The sequence below is a fragment of the Halichoerus grypus genome, chromosome 1, assembly GCF_964656455.1.
Source record: "Halichoerus grypus chromosome 1, mHalGry1.hap1.1, whole genome shotgun sequence".
Lineage (NCBI taxonomy): Eukaryota > Metazoa > Chordata > Mammalia > Carnivora > Phocidae > Halichoerus > Halichoerus grypus.
The window spans coordinates 200,088,797-200,113,717 of record NC_135712.1 but is presented as its reverse complement, the minus strand read 5'-3'; the positions used below and the strand labels follow the sequence as shown (position 1 = coordinate 200,113,717).

The following is a 24,921-nucleotide window of genomic DNA, read 5'->3' as shown; positions in this document are numbered from 1 at the left end:
TTATCCTGATGAAGTGCCAATAGTTCATCTTTGTTTTTGTTTCCCTTGCCTTTGGAGACATGTCTAGCAAGAAGTAGCTGCAGTCGAGGTCAAAGAAGTTGCTGCTGTGTTCTCCTCTACGATTTTGATGGATTCTTGTCTCACATTTAGGTCTTTCATCCATTTTGAGTCTATTTTTGTGTATGGTGTAAGAATGGTCCAGTTTCATTCTTCTGCATGTGGCTGTCCAATTTTCCCAACACCATTTGTTGAAGAGATTGTCTTTTTTCCATTGACTATTCTTTCCTGCTTTGTCGAAGATTAGTCGACCATAGAGATGAGGGTCCATTGCTGTGTTCTCAGTTCTGTTCCATTGATCTATGTGTCTGTTTTTGTGCCAGTACCATACTGTCTTGATGATGACAGCTTTGTAATAGAGCCTGAAGTCTGGGATTGTGAAATCACCAGCTTTGCTTTTCTTTTTCAACATTCCTCTGGCTGTTTGGGGTCTTTTCTGGTTCCATACACATTTTAGGATTGTTTGTTCCAGCTCTGTGAAAGATGCTGGTGATATTTTGATAGGGATTGCACTGAATATGTAGATAGCTCTGGGTAGCATAAACATTTTAACAATATTTGTTCTTCCCATCCATGAGCATAGAATGTTTTTCCATTTCTTTGTGTCTTCCTGAATTTCTTTCATGAGTGTTCTATAGTTTTTTTACTTTACCTCTTTGGTTAGGTTTATTTCTTGGTACCTTATGGTTTTTGGTGCAATTATAAATGGGATTGATTCCTTGATTTCTCTTTCTTCTGCTTCATTATTAGTGTATGGACATTCATCTGACTTCTGTGCACTGATTTTATATACTGTGACTTTGCTGAGTTCCTGTATTGGTTCTAGCAATTTTTTGGTGGATCTTAATGTAGTCCCCAAACCTGGGGATTAGAGCCGAAAGGTTCAGATAGCTCTCCGAAGATTTCTCACTGTACTTGACACTTGTCATACACCTAACACCCCTGCTGGTCCATTCAGTAATTCCTCCATTATTCCTTCAACCCCCAAGGACTCTTCCCCTGGGCCCCTCGGGAAACACGGAAAACATGATGAGGAAGACAACTGTTTCACCGAGAAACCAGAAAATAAACACTGTGCCCATAGATTTTTTTAATGGGAATTTCAAAATAGCTTTCCCTAAAGGACTAATAAGAGCATAAAGATATTTGAATGAATATATAAGAAGGTTAAGAGATAAAAAAAGATACTGGTCTGAAAAAAACCTTGCAGAAATATACTATTGAACATTGTATGTCCATCTCTCCATATACTTGGTAAAAAAAAGTAAAATACATTAAAAAATCATATTGAGATGAGGGGCATTATTGTAATTGTGTGCTTGAGAATAATGAGTCTTAGTTAAGGTTTTTTCTTTTTCTTTCCTTTTAAAGTAGGCTCTGGGCCCAATGTGGGGCTCAACTTCATGATCCTGATTTCAAAAGTCACATGCTTTTCCAATGGAGCCAGCCAGGCACTCCAGTTAAGGTTTTTTCTTAAGAAAAAACCCAAAGTTAAAAAAAAAAAAAAAGCAGTTTTGGCAAACTAATAAACATCAAAAGTGGGGGGAAAAAAGAAAGATCAGTCTGGCTCCAGGTTCCCATCCTCGATGATTAACTTTGCTGAGCTTCAGGTAGCTCCTTTTGAAAAACAGAAGTAATGCCTACATGCATCTGAGGGTTGTCGTAAGAATTAAATCAAGTAATGCTCTTGAGCACCTTGCCTGGTACCTGGCTTGAGGGCAGCTATTATTAAGTTTACTAATCACAATTCAATAAAGCTTAAGGAATCAAGGGTTACGGCGAAGGAATATCATGGCCATCCAAGCGGTAGGCAGCAACCTTCTGAATTTCCCTATCAAGCCTGCTGTCACCTACACGCTCCTGTCTGCAACGAGCCCGAGAAGTCAAGACATGATGCAGGCCCAATGGCAGCCTTCGCTGACCCCACAGGGAGGCCTGCGGCTCAAATGGGTCATCGGGATTGTCTGGCATTGGGCTGAGGTGGCCAGGGTTTTTACCCCTGGTTGGATCAGTTCCTGGATGTGGGCCACTAGAGGAAGCAGGTGACTTTGAGCAAGGTGACTCTGCGCAGCTGACCGCACTCCTTCCTTGCGGGGAGTGTCTGGACAGTGCCGCTCAGACACAGGACAGGGGTGGGCACAGGGCTGGAGGCACTGGAAGGACCATCAGGATGGGGTTATGTGGAGGGAGGGCTGAGATGAAGGGCACGGGGAAGAGGACATGGCAGCTTGGCCTGCGGTTGGACCCGGAGCCAGCTGGAGCTCCTGGGGTGGGGTGGGGGGATGTGAGCCCTGCCACGTCCTGAAGCTCTGCCCGGGGCATCCTGCTGCCTACAGCCCTACTGATGGGCTGGGCAAGGCAGCCGGCAGCCAGGAAGCAGAGCTCGTGCGGGAGCTTCAGTTCACGGAGTGCTGCTCACGCTCCCCGCTCGCCACCACCCGCCTCAGCCGTCATTAGCTGGCTTTCAGTGCCACTAACCCTACACCGTGGGACCCACATAGCCAGAGAGGAACTGACACTAGGGGAGAAAGCCACGTTCTGCCTGAGCGATGACTTACGAGGGGCTTGCCTGGGGGTGCTGGCCGCACATTCAGCCAACATAGAGCCACACGGGTGGCAGAGACACGGGCAGTTAGCGCTTCTGTATTTCTGGAGGACAGCACTGTGGGGCTCAGAACAAGCTCAACAGGTTAGAAACATGAAACTCGGTTTTGACAAAGGACAAGTCCAGCACACCAAGTCCCTCAAACCAGCTGAACTGATAGAGCTCTTACATCCCTCAGGACAGGAAAATGACATAAGGGAATGCATGGGGGTCACTTCACAATGCCTCGATGGAGGGATGCACGATGCTGGTCATGGGGACAAGGCAAGTCATTGCGGCCCTCAGACCCAGGCAAGAAGGGTCCTTGGGGCCAAGGGCATGCCTGCTCAGAATCCATACTCTCCCCTTCCAGACCACTCTCCGTACCTGGAGCCCCAGGATCTCTTGCCCAAATGGCCCCAAAGCCTGCTTCCCCGGCCCTCTCCCTGAAGGATGGGGTTGCAGAAGTCAATGGCTGTGGGCAAAGCTGGACCATGTGGACTCAGGTGTCCTCATGTGTGTTCCTGGCATATCTTGCATTGAAGGTGGAGGCAGGCCTAAGAGAGAAGGGGACCAGGTTGCAGGACCAGGCAGCCAGGCTGTTCCCCTAGCCCTGCCACATTCTGGGGCAGAACTCCAAGTTTAGGAATCCTAAATGCAAGCTTAGCCTTCCAAGACATTAGGAAGGTATGAAGATCAAAGTAGAGCTTATTGAATGGTTAGCCTGAATGATAATTTGTAAACTTCCAGACATGGGTCTGCATTGGTTCTCCAGCCCTGGCCCTGTGAGTGCTGGGGTCAGCCTGGGGCAAGCATCCCCTCAGGGTTCACACCTGGAGTACACAGACCCCTTCTGGACCCACCCAGGATGTCCTGAGAAGAGCACCCGGAAAACCAGGGACCAGGAGAGCTGTCACAGGAGGGATGGCTGAAGGGATGAAGACACTCATCCAGGAGAAGAGAAGGTTCAGGAACAGCATTCTGGTTGTCCTTGGGTCCTGAAAAGACCATCAAAGCAAAAAAGAGTCTTCCTGATTCATTCTAAGTGCTCAGAGAGTAGAACGAGGCCCAGGGGGTGACTCAGGGAGGTCAGAGACTCAATAGAAAATGACCCATTTAGCCAGAAGGTGGGGAAGGTGGCAGAAGAAGAAAAATGGACTGTGGTAGGTCATGAGAGCCTTCTTGCTGATCCTGGAGGATTTTCTAGAGGTTATTTAAACCACAGATAGGTGACCAGGACTTGCTGATAATTAAGCTCTTCCCTGACCTGAGGCTGACTGATGAAAGGCACCCTACAAGTCTCTCACAGACAAGGCCTCCCCTGGTCCTGCTGTCAAGCATCTGAAAACTCTTTCCATTTTCCAGGCAGGGCAAATTTTGAGGTACAGAGCAGGGAAGTCACAGCGGTACCTGGCAGCCCAGCTTTGCCCCACTATGTGTCAGAGGGGCCGGCCATCTACTTCTGTTGGTCAGGCTCTCATGTTTCTTGCGGGTTTGGCAGTCTCCGGCGGGGGGGGCGGGGGGGAGGGGGCGCCGTCCAACAATTCTCACATGGACGCATCTTCATGGATGCTGCTTGGCAGGGCCTGGGTGGCCACAGGAGGCCGAAGGGAGGTCTTTTTTTTCCTGTGGGAACTCATTCCAGTTGCCAGCGGAGTGAGGAACAGAGCTGTGTCACTTGGCTCTCTGGTGGTTACTCCTGGCAACCTTGCTTGGCCTTGCCTTGGCCTTGGGCAGGGACCCAGTCTACCCCAGGGCTTCTCTTTCTCCATTCGTAGAACAAGGGTGAACTTCGGCCCTGGCTGGCGGCGGAGCTGGCCGGACCAGGAAGCGTGCTGTCCTCCGTGAGAGGGTGAAGCCACAGCCAGGGCAGGGACAAGTGAGAAGAAGGACTTGCCGCCTCCCAAGAGAGGCCCAATTAGGACAGTGAGCAGTTCCCACCAGAGTTTCTGGCCAACCCTCAAAGCCGGCCGCGTGGGCAGGCAGCCGCGGGCTGGGTGATTAACGATGGCCACTCGGGCTGCCCCCTGGGCCTGGCCTCAGGAACTTCAGATGAGCGCGTGTAGTGCCAAGGGGGAAGCCGGCCAGCTCCCTTCCCTCTGCAGGGAAGGGATGGGAAGGGGCCGGCGCGAGAGCACCCAGCAACAACAAGGCCATGCCAAACACTGAGGCCTATTAGGACTTCTGCACAGGCCTCCCCTGGGCCCCCTGAAGATGGGGCATCATCAGGGATGGGTTCACTCCGCAGGCCCCAGTTAATACACCCTGAGGAAGGCTCAGCCCTATTCCAGCGCTGGGGCTGCAGGTGTAAAAAAGGAACCAGAGTCTACAGTTCGTTCATTCATTCATGCATTCAGGAAAGCCTGCCTGTAGTGCTCTAGAACCACTGTTGTGAACAAGACAGGATCTCTGCTCTCAAGAGATGATTATTCCTTGTAAGTCAGACAGAAAACAAGTCCCCGGTAATGAAAAACCAGAGAGGTGACAGTGGGGATGAACACTGACTCTGGAGTCGGAGGGCCGAGGTTCAAGGCTCAGTTCTAGGTCCACCTTCGGACCAGGAGGAAGCTATTTAACCTCTGTGCCTCAGCCTTCCCCTCTGGAAAGTGGGGACAATAAAAGCATCTATTGTATGGCGTAGTTACAAGGATTAAAAGAGCTAATAAAAGAGTTAATATTTGTAATGTACTTCAAACTGTGTATGGCATACAGTAAATACCCTATAAATATTTGTTAAATAAAAAATAAGAATAGTGTCCAATAGTGATAAATATTATGAGGACCCTAAAGGGGTCCTCAGGCTAGTGCCCCTCATGGTCTCAAGGTGGCTGCTGCAGGGCCAGGCATCACATTCAGGCATGACATATTTACTAAAGAAATCATCATTTCCTGGAATAGGAAATTTTCCCCAGAATTCCTCCAGCAAGCTTCCCTCATTTACCAGAGCAGCATCATAGGCTCAAGCTTAAAACCAATCAATGGCAGGGTGACAGGGATCACCTTGATTGGCTTGCCAATCAGGACCCACCCCGAAACACGGGGTCTCTCAGAGGATGCATAACAATGAAGGTTCTTAGGAATGAGATCCCATACGGTAGTGTGATAGGCAATCAACAAATTATGCAATAGAATGTAAGGAAGGCCTCAAGAATATCCACCTGAGCGGGGACCTGAATATGAGGAGGAGCCAACCTTACAACCACGTAAGGAAAGACAGTCTAGGGTAAGTACCCTAGCAGAGTAGCAAGTGCAAAGACTCTGGGCTGCAAATGAGCTTGCAATTCAAGGACATTCAAGGAAAGAAAAGGCCAGAGTGGCTAAGAAATGGACTGAACAAAGGGACACGGTGTAAAATGATAACAATAATGTCTTAGGAATTGCAAATATTTGGAGATAATGTTAAAATATTGACTGGAGTATATGTATCAGGAGAGGAACAGGTGAGTTAGCGTTCTAAGGTTTTTGCGTTGTCTGCGAGAAGGGTAATAACAATACCAGTATCAGACTTTGAAAAGAAAGTAATGCGTGTTGCAATTTTGAGAGCTGTGCTATCCAATGTGGTAGCCACCAGCCACACATGTGTGTTTAAATTAGGTAAAACTAAAATACAATTTGAAATTCAGTTCCTCGGGTTTTTTTTTTTAAGTTGTTTTTTTTTTTTTTTTAATTTCTAAGTAATCTCCATACCCGATGTGGGGCTCGAACTCACAACCCTGAGGCCAAGAGTCAGGTGCTCTACCAACTGAGCCAGCCAGGCGTCCCCAGCTCCTCAGTTTAATTAACCACATTTCAAATGTTCAATAGCCACTTGTGGTCAGTGGCTACTACACTGGGCAGCGTCAATGTAGAACACTTCTAGTGATCACAGGATGGAAAATTGGTCAGGACTGTTCTAGAGTTGGGGAGCCTGGGTAGCTCAGTTGGTTAAGTGGCTGCCTTCGGCTCAGGTCACGATCTCATTAAACATGTTACTTGAGAGAGAGAGAGAGAGCAAGCACAAGCAGGGGGAACGGCAGGCAGGGGAGAAGCAGGCTCCCCGCTGAGCAAGGAGCCCGATGTGGGGCTCAATCCCAGGACCCCGGGATCATGACCTGAGCCGAAGGCAGACGCTTAACCGACTGAGCCACCCAGGTGCCCCAAGAAATCTACACTAAATATTAAGACACATATAGATTAAAAGTAAATGGATGGAGAAAAATATACCATGCTAACAATAACCAAAATACAGCAAGTGTAGCTATATTAATTTCAGAATGAGCAGATTTCAAAGTAAGGAAACTTTTTATGCACATAGTGGGTCATTACATAATGACAAAGAGATCAATTCTAAGAAGACATAAAAATTATTTTTTTAAAAAAGGATTTTATTTATTTGAGAGAGGGAGAGAGCCAGCATGAGCAGGGGGGCAGGGGCAGAGGGAGAGGGAGAAGCAGGCTCCCCGCTGAGCAGGGAGCCTGACACGGGGTTTGATCCCAGGACCCTGGGATCAGGACCTGAATCGAAGGCAGATGCTTAACCAACCAAGCCACCCAGGCGCCCCAACATAAAAATTCTTACTATGTATGCACCTAACAACACAGCATCAAACTATATAAGGCAAAAACTAAGAACAGCAGAATACACATTTTTCTCAAGTTCACATTAAACATTCACCAAGATAGACCACATTCTGGGCCAGAAAACATACCTCAACAAATTTAAAAGAATAGAAAGTACACAATGTCTGTTCTCATACTATAATGAAATTAAATTAGAAATGAATAACAGAAAGATAACTGGAAAATCCCAAAATACATGGAGATTAAACAATACACTTCTAAATAACACATGAGTGAAAGAAGAAATCTCAACAGAAATTTAAAAATATTTTAAACTAAATGAAAATTAAAGCATAACTTAGTAAACTTTAGGGGATGCAGTGAAAGTAGTGCTTAGAGGGAAATTTATACCATTGAATGCATTTATTAGAAGAGAAGAATCACCTAAAATCAATCTTCTAAGTTCCCACCTTAGGAAATTAGAAAAAGAAGAGCAAATTAAATTCTAAGTAAGCAGAAGAAAAGATGAATTAGAGCAGAAATCAATGAAAATGAAAACAGGAAAACAACAGAAAAAAAATCAGGTAAACCAAAAGTTGGATTTTTTAGAATATCAATAAAATCAATAAGCCTCTAGCGAGGCTAACTAAGAAAAAAAGGACACAAATTATTGATATCAGAAGTGAAAGAGAGGACATCACTGCAGATCCCACTGGAAATTAAAAGGATAATAAAGGAATACTATGAACAACTCTATGCTCACAAATCTGATAATCTAGTTGAAATGGACCAATTCCTTGAAAGACACAATCTGCCAAAACTCACACAAGAAGAAACAGATGACCTGAATCTGCCAGTATCTATTAAAGAAATGGAGTCAATAATTAATAACCTTCCAAAACAGAAAACACCAGGCCCACATGTGGTCACTGGTGAATACCACCAAACATTTAAGGAAGAAATGATAAGAATTCTCTACAATTTCTTTCAGAGGATAGAAACAGAGAGAATACTTCCAAGCTCATTCTATGAGGCCAGCATTGTCCCGATACCAAACCCAGACACAGATATTACAAGGAAAGAAAACTACAAAGATCTCTCATGAACATAGATGCAAAAGTCCTCAACAAAAATTAGCAAATTAAATCCAACAATGTATAAAGAGAATTATATATACCATGACCAAGTGGGATTCATCCCAGGTATGCAAGGCTGATCCAACATTTGAAAATCAATTAATGTAATCCATCACATCAACAGACTAAAAAAGAAGAATCATATGATGATATCAATAGTTACAGAAAAAGCATTTGACAAAACCCAATAACTATTCTTTTTTTCAACAATTTTTATTTTATTAAAGTTTTAGAATATAGGTGAACATTTTATAACTTAATAAAAGGTAATTAAAATTCTCTGTACCAATGTTTGTAATACCTAGTTTGCCTCTTGGTATTAACTTTTTTCAAATTTGTTTTGGGTTTTTATTTAAATTCCAGTAAGTTAACATACAGTGTAATATTAGTTTCAGTAGTAGAATTTAGTGATTCATCACTTACATACAGCACCCAGTGCTCATCACAAGCATTCTCCTTAATACCCATTGCACATTTAACCCATCTTCCAGCCCACCTCCCCTCTAGCAATCCTCAGTTTGTTCTCTATAGTTGAAAGTATGTTTTATGGTTTGCCTCTCTCTCTCTCTCTCTTTAATTTTTGCCCTACGTTCATTAGTTTCATTTCTTAAATTCCACATATGAGTGAAATCATATGGTATTTGTCTTTCTCTGCCCGACTTATTTTCCAAAAACTCTTCTTGATAAAAACTCTCAGTAAACTACAGAGGAGAACTTTCTGGACTTGATAAAGATTATCGACACAAACCCTACAGCTAAGATCTTACTTAACGCTGAGACACTTGAAGCTTTGCCACCACGATCAGAAACAAGGCAAGGTTGTTCCCTCTCACCACTCCTTGTCAACACCATACTGGAAGTCCTTGCTAATGCAATAAGGCAAGAAAAGGAAATAAAAGGTATACTGAATCGGGCACCTGGGTGGCTCAGTTAAACAGCTGACTCTTGGTTTTGGCTCAGGTCGTGATCTCAGGGTCCTGGGATTGAGCTCCATGTAGGGCTCTGTGCTCAGAGGGGAGTTTGCTTGAGGATTCTCTCTCTCTCTCTCTGCCCCTCCCCCTACTCACTCTCTCTCTTTCAAATAAATAAATAAAATATTTTTTTAAAAAGATATACTGAGGGGCGCCTGAGTGGGTCAGTCATTGAGCATCTACCTTCGGCTCGGGTTGTGATCCCGGAGTCCTGGGATCGGGCCCGCATCAAGCTCCCTGCTCGGCAGGAAGCCTGTTTCTCCATTTCCCACTCCCCCTGCTTGTGTTCCCTCTCTCACTGTCTCTCTCTCTGTCAAAAAATGGATAAAATCTTAAAAAAAAAAAAAAGATATACTGATTGGGAAGGAAGATATACAACTGTTTTTGTTTGCAGATGATGTAATCATCTTTGTAGAAAATCTGAAAGAATCAATAAAAAAACTTTTGAGACCAATAAACTATAGCAAGGTTGCAGGACAAAAGGTTAATGTACAAAGGTCAACTGCTTTCCCATATACTAACAATGAACAAGTGGAATTTGAAATTAAAAACATAATAGTATTTATATTAGCACCCCCAAAAATGAAATACTTAGGTATAAATCTAACAAAATACATATGGTACCTATACGAGAAAAACTTCAAAACTTTGATGGATAAAATTTAAAAAAACTGAATAAATGCAGAGACAGTTCATGCTCATGATAGGAAGGCTCAATACTGTCAAGATGTCAGTTTTTCCCGACTTGATTTATAGATTCCATGTAATCCCACCAGGTTATTTTATGGATGTTAATAAACTGATTCCAAAGTTCATATGGAGAGACAAAAGTCCTAGAATAATCAACACTATATGCTAGAGAAGTACAAAGTTAAAGAACAGATGCTATTCAACTTCAAGAATTACTATAAAGCGACAGTAATCAAGATAGTAAGATATTGGCAAAATAACAGATAGATCAATGGAACAGAATAGAGAACCCAGAAATAGACCCACATAAATATAGTATCTCTGACAAAGGAGCAAAGGTAATACAAGAGAGCAAAGTTAATCTCTTTAACAAATGGTACTGAACAACTGGACATCCACATGCAGCAAAAAAGAAGAACCTAGACACAGAGCTTATATGATTCATAAAAATTAATCAACTGAAATGTAAAACAAAACTATAAAACTTCTAGAAGATGGGGTGCCTGGCTGGCTCAGTTGGAAGAGCGTGTGACTCTTGATCTTGGGGTCATGATTTCGAGCCCCATGTTGGGCATAGAGATTACTTAAAAATAAAATCTTTAAAAAAATAATCTCCTAGAAGATAACATAAGTGAAAACCTAGATGACTTTGGGTATGGTGAAGCCTTTTTAGATACAATACTAAAGACATGATCTCTGAAAGAAATAACTGATAAGCTGGGTTTCACTAAAATGAAAAACTTCTGCTCTGCAACAGACAATCTCAGGAGAATCAGAAGACCAGCCACAGACTGGGAGGAATTATTTGCAAAAGACACAAATGATAAAGGACTGTTACCCAAAATATAAGAAGAACTCTTAAAACTCAACAATAATTGGGGTTGGAGGCTAGGGGGAATTAAAAAAAAAAAACCTCAACGATAATTTTTAAAAACTTGATTAAAAAACTGGGCCAAGGGGCGCCTGGGTGGCTCAGTCGTTAAGCGTCTGCCTTCGGCTCAGGTCATGATCCCAGGGTCCTGGGATCGAGCCCCGCATCGGGCTCCCTGCTCGGCAGGAGGCCTGCTTCGCCCTCTCCCACTCCCCCTACTTGTGTTCCCTCTCTCGCTGCGTCTCTCTCTGTCAAATAAATAAATATAATCTTTTTTTAAAAAAAAAAATAAATAAATAATGGGCCCAAAACCTTAACAGACACCTCACCAAAGTTGTACAGATGGCAAATAAACATATGAAAAGATGGTCCATATCATGTACCATCAGGGAGATGTGAATTAAAACAACAAGATACCAGTACACATCTATTAGAATGGCCAAAATCCAAAGCACTGACAATGCCAAGTATTGACAAGGACGTGGAGCAACCGGAACTTTCATACTTTGCTGGTGGGAATGCAAAATGGTATAGCGACTTTGAAGACAGCTTGGCAGTTTCTTACAAAACTAAACATTCTCTTACATATGATCCAGCAATAGCACTCCTGGAGACTTACTCAAAGGAGTTGAAAACTTATGTCCACACAAACCCCTACACAAGGTTGTTTATAGCAACAGGAGGGTAGAGGAGCTGGAGATTGAATCAGCTAATGGTCAATGACTTAGTCCATCAGGACTATGTAATAAAGTCTCCATAAAAAAGAGAAGAGCTTTTTGGTACTTTTTTGGAGAGCTTCCATGTTTGGGGAAGAAGAACACTTCCACATGCCACCAAGCTGGGCCCCAAGCTCCACTGAGGACAGAAGCTCCTTTGTGTGGGACTTTGCCCAATGTATCTCTTCATCTGGCTAGTGATTCATATTCTTCATCATATCCTTTAATAAACTGGTAAACTTAAGTGTTTGCCTGAGTTCTGTGAGCACCTCTAGAAAACCAGTCAAACCTAAGGACAAGGCCATTGGAACCTCAATCTGTAGCCAGTCATCCAAAGCACAGGTGACAGCCTGAGGTTTGTGACTGGCATCTGAAGTGGAGGGTGGGGGGCAGCCTCGTAGGACTGAAACCTAACCCTGTGGGATCTGATGCTATCTCCAATAGATACTGTCAGAATTGAGTTGAATTCTGGGACACCCCACCGGTGTTTGAGAATGCTTGGTATTGTGCGGGAGCCCCCCACCCCTGCATTAGAATTGGGTCTGGGAACTAAAAGACTACCCAATACATTTTATAAGGCTGAAATAACCCTGATACTGAACACCTAACAAATACAGTACAGGAAAGGAAAGTTACAAGCCAATCTAACTCAGGAATCTATATGTGAAATTTCTAAAAATATATGTTAGAAAATACAGCCTAGCAACAAATCGAAAGGTTAATGCATCCAACCAAGTTACAGTCACTCCAAAATTGCAAAATTGGTTTGACCTTTGAAAAGTCAGTGTAATTTTATGTATTAAGAGGATAAAAGACAAAAATTACGTGATTATCTCAATAGATGCCAAAAAGCTTTTGATAAAATTTAACATCCATTCAAAGTAAAAGCTCCTAGCAAAATATGAATAGAAGGAGACTTCTTTAATTTGATAAATGATGTCTGCAAAAAGCCTATGGAAAATACTATCTTTTTAAAGATTTTGTTTATTTATTTGAAAGAAAGAGAGACAAAGACAAGGAGAGCATGAGCAGGGTGAGGGGCAGAGGGAGAAGAACAGGCAGACTCCTCGCTGAGTGGGAAGCCTGACTCAGGGCTTGATCCCAAGAGCCTGAGATCATGACCTGAGCTGAAATCAGATGCTTAACCAACTGAGCCACCCAGGTGCCCCCAGAAAACATTATTTTTAATGATGAAAGGTTGAAGACTTTCTCTGAGACTGGCAATGACAAAAGGATGTCTACTTCCACCATATCTATTCACAATATACTGAAAGGTCCTGGATAATGCAATAAACCAAGAAAGAGAATTAAAATGCGTAAGGATTATAAAAGAAGGAACAAATCTATCATTATTTGCAGATTATATAATTGTATACATAGAAAATCCGAAAGAGTCTATATGTAAATTATTATAAGCATGCTTATCAAGGTTGCTGAATATCAAATCAATGTTAAAAATAATTATTTCTGTATAAAATACAATAGAAAATAGAAAATTAAAAACTCTGAAGATCTCCTTTTTAAATTTTTTGAAGCTATCACTTATAATACTGTAAAAAAAAATTAAGTACCTGTTAAGAAATCTAACAAATATATTTCTTTTTTTTTTTTTAATTTTTTTTAAGATTTTATTTATTTGAGAGAAAGAGTGAGTGAGTGAGAGAGAGAGAACACACGAGCAGGGGGAGAGGGAGAAGCAGGCCTCCCGCCGAGCAGGGAGCCCGATGCAGGGCCCGATCCCAGGACCCTGGGATCATGACCTGAGCTGAAGGCAGCCGCTTAAGCGACTGAGCCACCCAGGCGCCCCTAACAAATACATTTCATGCAGAAAACCATAGAATAATATTTAGAGAAATTCTAGAAGATGCAAGTAAATGGAGAGATAGACCATGTTCATTGATTGGACAACTGAATATTCTAAAGATCAATTCTCTCCAGATTGACCTACAGATTCTACCCAGTTCCAATCAAAATCTCAAGGATTTTTGTTTATGTTTTTGTTTTGGTGGAACCGGACAAGCTGGTACTAAAGTATATTTAGAAATGGAAAGAACTCAAAACTACTGAGACACTTCTGAGAAACAAAGTGAGAGGGCTTGGTAGACTGGATATCACAGTTTGCTGTGAAGCTAGGAAAGCAGTGTGATAGTGGCACAGAGGTAGACAAATAGACAAAGGAACAGCAAAGATCTCAGAGATAGACCCACTCATATACGTATGTTAGAATAATGCAAACATGAGAGAGCAATAGGAAAATGAGAAACGGTAGCCTTTTCAGTAAATGATGCTGGCCGACTGGATATCCATTTGAGAAAAAAAAAAATGAAATTGGACCCCTACCTAATGTCATTTACAAAAATCAATCCCAGGTGGATTACAGACAGCAATGTGCTGATGAATATTTAACAACTAGCTGCTCCCCAAGGAGAATGATCCCTGACTTTCAATGTTTAGTGAGTTCCATGGTGTAAATACTCCTACCCCGGCTGACTCTAAGGAACCAAAGTAAGGTCACTGAATGCAGAGGAGGAGAAAAAAAAATGCGCAGTAGCAGTACATAGATGGTATTTCCAACATACAGATTCAATTGACATAAATAACCTCAAGAGCAGAGATAATAGTAAAATGAGTAGGAAGTGATGAATTTTGAGTATTACCTTTGGGGTTTTTTCTATTACTTTTGTTTTTAACATAATCTATTTAACTGTAAGTTTATACAGGTTAATTTTTAATAATCACTGTATTTAACAATTGGCTCACAAAATACATGAAAATTGAACCACTTTCTCCTGAGCCAGTATGGGTCAGCTCTAGCACACCAATTACAGACCTGGATGTGAAAGGCAAAACATAATTTTTATTTAAAAATATGGAATTATTCTATAATTTTAAAAAGTTTTTTTAAGATTTATTTTTAAGTAATCTCTACACTCAACAGGGCGTTCGAACTCACCACCCCCGAGATCAAGAGTTGCACGCTCCACCTACTGAGCCAGCCTGGCGCCCCAGGAAAGTGCTTTCATCATCTCAAGTTAGAGAACAAATTTTTTTTCTTTTCTTCTTTCTTTTTTGGGTTAGGTTTGTTGAGATATGTGTAGCAAAGAGTTAATATAGCCGACCCGAGAAAGGACTGCTTACAAGGTTGGCCCGTGGCTGGCGTCTGGGAACTCCAGATTTCAGAAGGGTTCTTACCACTCCCTCTGGTGAGTGGCTCACTGTGCCTACAGGGTTTCTGCAAACAACGTGGTTTACGCTGAACACCTGCTTGCCTTCTGGGAGACTGGAAACGGTATGCGCTAAGCAGCAGGTGCCTACATAACCAGCTCTCAGTAACGTGTCTGGGCACTGAGTCTCTTTGAGCATCCCTGATAGACGACATTTCAAATCTGTTGTCACAATTCATTGCTAGAGCAATTAAGTATGTCCTGTGTTGACTCCACTGGGAAAGGATTCTTGGAAGCTTGCTCCTTGCTCTCTCTGGACTTCCCTCCCCATGCCTTTCCTCTTTGCTGATTTTGCTTTGTGTGATTTCACTGTAATAAATCTTAGTTGTGAGTAGGACTACATGCTGAGTCTTACAAATCCTGCTAGTGAATCCTTATCCCTGGGTATGATCTTGGGCACTCCCGACACACGGTATATAATTCACTTTTTTAAAATATACAGTTAGATGGGCTTTGATGCCTGTGTAATTCGTGTCACCACCAGCTCAAGCAAGTTATAGGACATTTCCATCGGTGTGAGTTTCCTTATCCCTGTGCACTCAATTCTCTCCCTCTATCCTCAGACCTTGGCAGCCACTGATCTATTTTCTGTCCCTACAGTGTTGCCTTTTCCAGAATGGAAAATAAACAGATCAGATAGTATGTAGCCTTTTTCTTTTTAAGTGAACTCTACCCCCAATGTAGGCTCGAACTCACAATCCCGAGACCGAGAGTCACATGCTCTACTGATTGAGCCAGCCAGGTGCCCCAGGATGTAGCCTTTTGATTCTGGCTTCTTTAACTCAGCCTATTGTTTTTGAGATTCATCCATGCTGATGTAGGAGTAGTTCATTCCTTTCCGTTGCTAAAGGGTATCCCACTGTATGACAGTTTATCTGTTCACAGCTGAGGTACATTTGGGCTGTTTTCTGGTTTTGGTGATTCTGAATAAAGCTGCTATGTACATACATATACAGGTCTCTGTATGGACATATATTTTATTTCTGTTGAGTATCTAGGAATGCAATTCATGGGCTGTATGTATGTTTACCTTTATAAGAAACTGCCAACCTGTTTTCCAGAGTGCTTTTTTTCCCAGAAGCAATGTTTGAGAGTTCCAGTGGTTCTACATCCTCACCAGCACTTGGTATTGTCAGTCTTTTTAATTTAATTTAATTTGATTTTATATTTTTTAAAGATTTTATTGATTTATTTGAGAGAGAGTGAGAGAGAGCATGCACGAGAGAGCACAAGTAGGTGGGGGAGCGGCAGAGGGAGAGGAAGAAGCAGGCTCCCTGATAAGCAGAGAGTCGGACACAAGGGCTCGAACCAGGACCCTGGGATCATGACCTGAGCTGAAGGCAGACGCTTAACAGACTGAGCCACCCAGGCGCCCGAGCCTTTTCATTTTAGCAATTCTACAGCTATCTAATGGCATCTTACTGTAGTTCTAATTTGCATTTCCCTAAAGACTAATGATGTTGAATATCTTCTTCTGTGCTTACTTGCTACGAAAGTATCTTTTTTTTTTTTTTTTTAAAGTAATTTCTAGGGACACCTGGGTGGCTCAGTTGGTTAAGCATCTGCCTTCCGCTCAGGTCCCGGATCTCAGGGTCCTGGGATCGAGTCCCCCATCGGGCTCCTTGCTCAGCAGGGAGTCTGCTTCTCCTTCTGCCTGCCACTCTCCCTATTTGAGCTCTCTCTGACAAAAAAAAAAGTAATTTCTACACCCAATGTGGGGCTTGAACTCATGACCCCAAGATCAAGAGTTGCATGCTCTTTGCATTGAGCCAGCCAGGCACCCCAAAAATATCTTTTTTTTTTAAGATTATTTATTTATTTATTTGTCAGAGAGAGAGAGAGAGAACAAAACAGGGGGAGCGGCAGGCAGAGGGAGAAGCAGGCTCCCCGCTGAGCAGGAAGCCCAATGTGGGGCCCGATCCCAGGACCCCGGGATCATGACCCAAACCAAAGGCAGACACCTAGCCGACTAAGCCACCCAGGCATCCCCCCAAAATAACTTTTATATTGATATGTCTGTTCAAATATTTTGCTCATTTAAAATATTGGTTTGTCAGGGCAACTGGGTGGCTCAGGCAGTTAAGCATCTGCCTTCAGCTCAGGTCATGATCCCAAGGTCCTGGGATGGAGTCCTGCATTGTCAGGCTCCCAGCTCAGTGGGGAGTCTGCTTCTCCCTCTCCCTTTGCCTCTCCTCCTACTTGTGCTCTTTCTCCCTCTCTCAAATAAATAAATAAATAAAATATTTAAAACATATATTGGGTTGTCTTCTTATATTGAATTGTAAGAGTTCTTTATTTATTCTGAATACAAGTCCTTTATCAATGTGTGTTTTGCAAATATTTTTCTCTTTTCTCTGGCTTATCTTTTCCTTTTTCTTTTTTAAAGATTTTATTTATTTATTTGAGAGAGAGAATGAGATAGAGAGAGCATGAGAGAGCATAGGGAGGGTCAGAGGGAGAAGCAGACTCCCCGCTGAGCAAGGAGCCCGATGCGGGACTCGATCCCGGGACTCCAGGATCATGACCTGAGCCGAAGGCAGTCACCCAACCAACTGAGCCACCCAGGCGCCCGTATCTTTTCCTTTTCTTAGCAGTGCTGTTCAAAGAGCAGAAATTCTCAATTTTTATCAAAATAAAAAATTTTGTCAATACACTTTAACTACAAATTCTACTACTTTAATAAGTATAGGGCTCTTACAGTTATCTATTTTTTCCTGATTGAGCTTTAGTACTCGTTGTCTTTGAAGGAATTTGTCCCTTTCATTGAGATTAACAAAATTATTGGCATAAAATGTTTCAGAAAATTCTTCATTATTGTTTCAATGTCTATAGGATTTGTACTGCTGTGAGACCCATTTTCTCATTCTTGATCATTATGTAATTTGTGTCCTCTTTTTTTTGTTTGTTTGTTTTTCTGGATCAGTCTGGCTAGAAGTTGAAATTTTATTAATCTTTTCAAAGAACCAGTTTTGGTTCATTTATGTTCTCTATTGTTTTTTTGGTTTTCTATATCATTGATCTCAGTACTGATCTTTATCATTTTCTTCATTCTGCTTGCTTTGGGTTCTTTTTTTTTTTCTAGTTTATTAATATGGAAGCTTAAATCATTGATTTCAAATATTTTTTTTTAAGATTTATTTTTAAGTAATCTCTATACCCAACATGGAACTTGAACTCACAACCCCCAGATCAAGAGTCATCTTCACCAAATGAGCCAGCCGGGTGCCCCTGAAATCTTTTTTAATAAGAGCATTTAATGTTATAAATCTCCCTCTAAGTACTGCTTTAGCTGTGTTCCCCAAATTTTGATCTGCTGTGTTTTCATTTTCATTCAATTATTTTATTTCTCTTATGATTTAGTTTTTGAACAGTGGGTCAAAATATGTGGTTTAATTTTCGAATGCTTGGAGGTGGGGGTTTCCAGATACCTTACTGATTACTAGTTTAATTCCATTTTAGTCAAGACATGCTTTGTATGATTTCAATATATTTACATTTTGAGATTTATTTTATCGTCTGGAATATCATCTTAAAAGCTTCTTTTTTTTTTTTTTTAAAGATTTTATTTATTTGACAGAGAAAGACACAGTGAGAGAGGGAACACAAGCAGGGGGGAGTGGGAGAGGGAGAAGCAGACCTCCCACGGAGCAGAGAGCCCGATGTGGGGCTCGATCCCAGGACCCTGGGACCATGACCTGAGCTGAAGGCAGACGCTTAACGACTGAGCCACCCAGGCGCCCCTAAAAGCTTTTTTTTTAAGCTTTTTTTTTTTAACGATTTTTAAAATTTTTATTTTATTTATTTGACAGGGAGAGACACAGCGAGAGAGGGAACACAAGCAGGGGGAGTGGGAGAGGGAGAAGCAGGCTTCCCGCCGAGCAGGGAGCCCGATTCGGGGCTCTATCCCAGGACCCTGGGATCATGACCTGAGCCGAAGGCAGACGCTTAACGACTGAGCCACCCAGGCGCCCCTAAGCTTTTTTTTTTTTTTTTTTTAAGTAATCTCTACACCTAACATGGGTCTTGAACTTACAACCCAGAGATCAAGAGTTGTATGTTCTACGAACTGAGCCAGCCAGGCGCCCCTATCGCCCAGAATATCATCTATCTTGACTAAGGTTCTATGCACGCTTGAAAATATTATATATTCTGCTGTTGTAGGGAGGAGCATTATAGACAGGTCAAGCAGATCAAGTTGGTAGAGATTGTTATTCAAATCTTTCGTATCTTCAATGATTTTAGTTTCCATATACTGAGGGAGGAGTGCTGAAAACTCCAACTATAAGTGGAGTTTAGCTATTTCTTCTTTGATTTCAATCAGGTTTTGTTTTATACATTTTGAAGTCGTCATTAGGTTTATACAATTAGAACTGTCATGTATTCTTGATAAACTATCTTTGTCATTATGTAATGCTCCTCTTTATCCCTGTAAAATTCCTTGTTCTGAAGTTTATTTTCTATGTTATTAATATACTTGAAGGGACTCTTCATATCTGATTTGTGGTGATCTTTTTGCTGTTTATTTCTAGCATTTTCATGACTCCTTTTTTTGTAGTATTCATGTTTTTGCTTAAATTCTCCATCTGTTTATGCATATTGTTCATCTTTTCCACCAGATCCTTTAACAGATTAGTCTCCCGTAGTTCCATTAACTGGGTCATCTCTGGGTCTGGTTGTTTCGACCCCTTTATCATTTGATAGAGGTTTGTTTTTCTTTTCTTTTTTTGTTTCTGGGTGTGAAATAAATGCCAGATATTGTGTGTAAAAGAATGGTAGAGATTTGGGCACCTGGGTGGCTCAGATGGTTAAGCGTCTGCCTTCGGCTCAGATCATGATCCCAGGGTCCTGGGATTGAGTCCCACATCGGGATCCCTGCTCAGTGGAGAACCTGCTTCTCCCTCTCTCTCTGCACCTCCCCCTGCTCATGTGCTCTCTCTCTCTCTCTCTGTATCTCTCTGTCTCAAATGCATAAATAAAAAAATCTAAAAAAAAAAAAAAAAGAATGGTAGAGATTTAGGTAAATAGTATTGATGCCCAGAGATGGGCATGTCTCTTTTTCTGTTGGGTTCTCAGTAGAGGGATTGAGGTAGTCAAGTCAGTAGTAGAGCTGAGTTTGAGTTTTGCTGTTGCTATAACTTCCCCAATGGCAAGCTGCTGCTACCTTTTGATTCATGGGAGGCCTGGGATGCTAGAATGTTTTGCTCAGTGTTTCTGCATTCCACTTTCAGCAGGCCCTGTGTGCCTGAACCTCAGAGAAGGAGGGTCTCTTCATGCTTTCCCATTTCGTCAGCAGCAAATTGCTGTTGCTTGTTAATCAGAGTGAGACCTGTGATGGGGGCAGTTTTTCTCATTTTTCCCAGTTCAGCTTCACTCTTAGATAAGACCTTGCACTCCTGAGTCTCTGGGTGGGGCTTCCTTCCCTTTCTTGCCCTTCCCTTCCTTGCACGCCAAACTCTGATTTGTATCTGACGGTAGGCTGGGGTGGGAGCCAGTTTTTAGATCCCACGCCCCACAGTGGCAGCAGAGTGCAGGGTCTGCCAACCCCCCAGGGGCATTGTGTTTGCTGTTACCCTTCCCTCATACATTTGCAGAAGGATTCCTGTTCTTCCCTCAACAGGTATTGGAAATGAGGCTTATAGAGGGGAGAAGGGCTTCCTGCCCCACCTGCCCAGGCAGGTGGCTTTGCTTTTAGCTCTCTCAGAGGCAGTTCATTTTTCCTGGTTGTGGGAACAGCAAGGTTTCCAGAAGTTTAAGGCTTTTGCTTTGAGTGATAGAGGAGTCTGGGAAGTGGGTGTTGTTTTGTTCACTGGGGTGCTCTCGGGTCTCATGCTTCCCACCCCCAGTTTCTCCTGTGAGCACCCAGTTGAGGCTTGTGGAAAAGAGCGTGTGAATGGCCGTAGACAACCCTTGTGTCTGGAGCTTTCAAAAATTCTGAACTGTCAGGCTAGCTAAACTTTGCCTTTATGAATTCATTAACATATGGCTGTCTCCTTTCCCATTTTTATAGTGCTGCCTCTTCCTCCTGGGCTCTGCCATGGACAAAATTCATCTGTGCTGTCTCTCTTTGAAGGGGCTTGTCACCCTTTGGAATTCAATTTACCTGGTTGCCTTGTGACCTCAGCTCCTGGATGAGCCCAAGAAGTTGTGATTGTGCAGGTTATCTGACTTTTTCTTGCTGTTAAGATGTAAGGAGTGTCTTCATGTGATTTAGAGTACCCTAGGTGGAAGCAACTCTTTAGGAATGATTTTGTAACTGGAAAGGAAGATTGATAAGTTTGACTACATAAAACTTAAGTGTTTTTTTTTTATTTTTTTAAAGATTTTATTTATTTGACAGAGAGAGACACAGCCAGAGAGGGAACACAAGCAGGGGGAGTGGGAGAAGGAGAAGCAGGCTTCCCTCCGAGCAGGGATCCCGATGTGGGGCTCGATCCCAGGCCCCTGGGATCATGATCTGAGCCGAAGGCAGACGCTTAACGACTGAGCCACCCAGGCGCCCCTTTAAAACTTAAGTTTAGGGGGGCGCCTGGGTGGCTCAGTCGTTAAGCGGCTGCCTTCGGCTCAGGTCATGATCCCAGGACCCTAAGGGGCACCTGGGTGGCTCAGTCATTAAGCGGCTGCCTTCGGCTCAGGTCATGATCCCAGGGGCCTGGGATCGAGCCCCGCATCGGGCTCCCTGCTCAGCAGAGAGCCTGCTTCTCCTTTTCCCTCTGCCTGCCACTCTGCCTACTTGTGCTATCTCTCTGTCAAATAAATAAATTTAAAAAAAAAAACTTAAGTTTAATGTTAATTTAACATTAGGAGTATGAAATTGCAAGCCATAGAGTGGGAAAAGATATTTGCGACACATATGACCAGTAAAACAGCTCATAAATGTGACAGAAGATAGTCTAATAGAAAAATGGGGTAAAGGCTTAAGCAGATGCTTCACTAAAGCACGAATGTAGATGACTAATAAACATATGGGGAGGGATGCAATCCACTGATAACTAGAGAACGCAAATTAAAAATCACAATTACATACCATTACATGCCTAAAGAGTGGCTAGAACTGAAAATGTGAGAATCTCTCTCTTTTTTTTTTTTTTTAGATTTTATTTTAAGTCATCTCTACACCCAACGTGGGGCTCTAACTCACAACCCTGAGATCAAGAGTCGCGTGCTCCACCGACTGAGCCAGCCGGGTGCTCCAAAAATGTGAGAATATCAAGTGCTGATGAGGATGCGCACCAAAGGCAGCTCTCATCCGCTGTTGGTGGGAGCTGTTAATCGATGGAGCTACTTCTGACATGATCTTGTAAAGGTCAAGATAGGCTGAATTCCATCCTAGCAACTCTGCTCCCAGATACATAGTTCAGCACGGCACGCAGTGTACACACGGGGGCTGACACATTCTTCTTTTTGGCTTGGATCAACCCTGGGCCAGGGTCCTGCTTAGGCTGGCTGGCCGTCAGATCCCTCAGGGTAACCTGGCCTATCTTCGCTCCCATATACTTTGTGTAGTCTCACGGTTACACACTCAGGAGACAATATTACTTTCACATTCACTTCAGTAGAGACCTGCACTTCCCCAAAGCCTCTCAAATACCTGTAGTGAGCCCCAGGGCTGAGGGAAGAGCCTCTGCTGCAGTTCTCAGCGATGGAGGTGTTCACACACCTCATTGCTTGCTTGACCAATAAAGTTGCCTTTATGCCCCTTTCCCTTGGGTTTGGGGGGTGGGTTTGTACAGCCCCCTTCCACTTCTCAGAATACATTCACATACCTTGTGTGAACATCATGACACTGGGAAGTTAGCTCCAACAGGCTGGCTTTTGGTCCATTTTGTTCTTCGCTATATCCCTGGTGCCCAGGTAGTCCTGTGAAGAGGTAAGGATTTTGCAGATGAAGAGCCTGAGGTTCAGAGAGCTCATCTGACTCCTCAACGGAGAGGCCTTCTAGCTCCGAGTCCAGTGTTAGTGCTGCTTCTCAGAGCCCAGGCTAACCTTCCTTTTATATAAACTATATGAGAATGGACAAGGGACAGTGTCTGTGGTGTGATGTCACACAGAGGAAAGGACACTGAAATAGAACTTTAGAGTCTGGGTTCTAATATTGTCACTGATGCTTTCCAGTCTTAAGACCCCAACTCCAGGCTCCAGTGAGGGTGAGAGAAGACCACGGATATGAAATGTCCTGTAAATAGTGAGGTGCCTTTAGGGGTTACACTGCGTCTCACCAGAAAGACATACTGAAGTCCTAACTCCCACTGCCTGTAAGTACGGTCTCATGTGGAAATAGGGCCTTTGCAGCTGTCATCAAGTTGAGAGGAGGTCCTACTGGATTAGGGTGGGCCTTCAACCCAATGACCGGGCGTCCTTATAAGAAGGCCTGGTAAGGACACGGAGACACAGACACATGCAAAGGGAAGAAGGCCATGTGAAGACAGAGGCAGAAACTGTAGTGATGTAAGTATAAGCCAAAGAGTGCCGGGGATTACTGGCAGCCCCCAGAAGCTGGAAAGAGGTGAGGAAGGATTCTTCCCTGGAGCAGTGAGAGGGAGCGCGGTCCTACTGACACCTTGATTTGAGAACGCTGGCTTTCAGAACATTCCTGTTGTTTTAGCCATTTAGCTTGTGCTCACTCGTTGTGGCAGCCCCGGGACATGAACACGGGTGTGGCGTACGTGTCAAGGAAATGCCTTGTGGAGACAGATGGCTCAGCATCCCATGTACACTTCTCCTAAGTGAAGGGATCCATCAGTGCTGGAAGGCCCCCAGACAGATGAACTCTCTTCCACGATGCCTACGTTTCCCACATTTTTCGGTTTGTCCTTTCTTTAGAGAGGAGGACACAGAACAGGCTATGGAGTGGGGTGGAAAAAGCAGACAGGAGGGATCTGGGGACCATCACCTGGCAGCGCCAGGGTGCTTTAGAGGGACATCTCAAGCACTGGATAATCCCTGAGGGGCAGAGCTGAGGTCCCCGGAGAGGATGCTGGCTAGGCTCATGGAGCACAGTCACCGAGAGGCACGAACACCTGCCAAGCAAGAGGGCCAGCACAGAGGACACCGATACATGCGACTCCGACACGGCGGCCTCTTCGGAGGGTCAAAGACTCTTGGCAACATCTGGTAACTCTAATCATCAGGCCTGCTTTGTCTCCTGCTCCCCTTCCGATCTGGGTTTTCCTATCCCTCCTGCATGTGCGGTGAACGTGGGATAGAGCCAAGGGCAGTGACCTGCATCCCATAATACTCTTGTGGGAAAAACAAAACACGATACTAACAAACCCTTATGTCTGGATGGGATTTAGAACTTACAAAGTACTTTCACATACAATCCCTCTTGACTGGGCCTCCTTGTGAAAGGAGCCAGAGGTGCCTCGCCATGAAAGACAGGTCTGTCCCCTGATTCAGAGAGTACAGGAAATCCTAAGTAAAACCATGCCAAACCCCCCAAAGTGGATAAGCATCAGGTTAGGAAACCATAATACACACAGGCCATAACCCAACATCCTAATTTGCAGCCCTATCCAATAGCAAAGAGCAGACTGAGCTCATAGAACCAGCTGAATGCCATCTGGGCAAAAGTCCCAAGATGAAAACAGAGGACTTCTGTTGTTAGTAAATGGGAGACTAGGTAAATTTAGACCAACCCTTTCACTAAGAACACCAAAAGACGTACAAACATCTGAAAAGCATCAGAGAGCTAACAAAATACCGCAGAATTACCAGGCTGACATCCCAGAGAGAACATGAACTCAGACAGGTGAGCCCAGCATTTAGAGGACTTCTTCCCTAGAGGCACCTACCCATTTGGAAGAGGGGGCTAGAACAGTAATGCACGTCTGGGGGCATGGGGAGGGAGTTGGAGTACAGGGCCCACCAAAGGTGCAAAGCTGGTAAACCACCGCCTGTTTGGGGCTGTTCCCTTAGAGGTAAGGATGAACCAAAAGCAAACCAGCCCTTGCATAGTCTGATAGGTCTGTGGACTGGTTTCAGTGGCCTGGAACTCTCCAACCTTGATCTGGAATAATGTGACCCCAGAATTCTAGTGCCCCTGGGCACGTGACAGAAGCAAACAAAAACCCCTCTCTAAAGGAAGAAATCATCCTAGGCAAAATATTTCAATAAACTATTTTCTAAATACAATG

General features: G+C 43.4%; 1 long non-coding RNA gene across 2 annotated transcripts in view; it reads right to left on the bottom strand.

Moving 5' to 3' along the window:
* LOC144380064 (uncharacterized) overlaps positions 1-22,650 on the bottom strand; it is a 33,258-nt gene extending 10,608 nt beyond the window's left edge. The window contains exons 1-3 of one of the 2 annotated variants that reach the window (XR_013443824.1): positions 22,552-22,650; positions 20,889-21,005; positions 19,750-20,114 (exon numbers count right to left, since the gene is read on the bottom strand). This is a non-coding gene — a long non-coding RNA (uncharacterized LOC144380064). Of the gene's footprint in view, positions 1-19,749; positions 20,115-20,888; positions 21,006-22,551 lie in introns of those variants that run through there. The other variant, XR_013443825.1, reaches the window with a different exon arrangement.
* Positions 22,651-24,921: the final 2,271 nt, after the last annotated feature.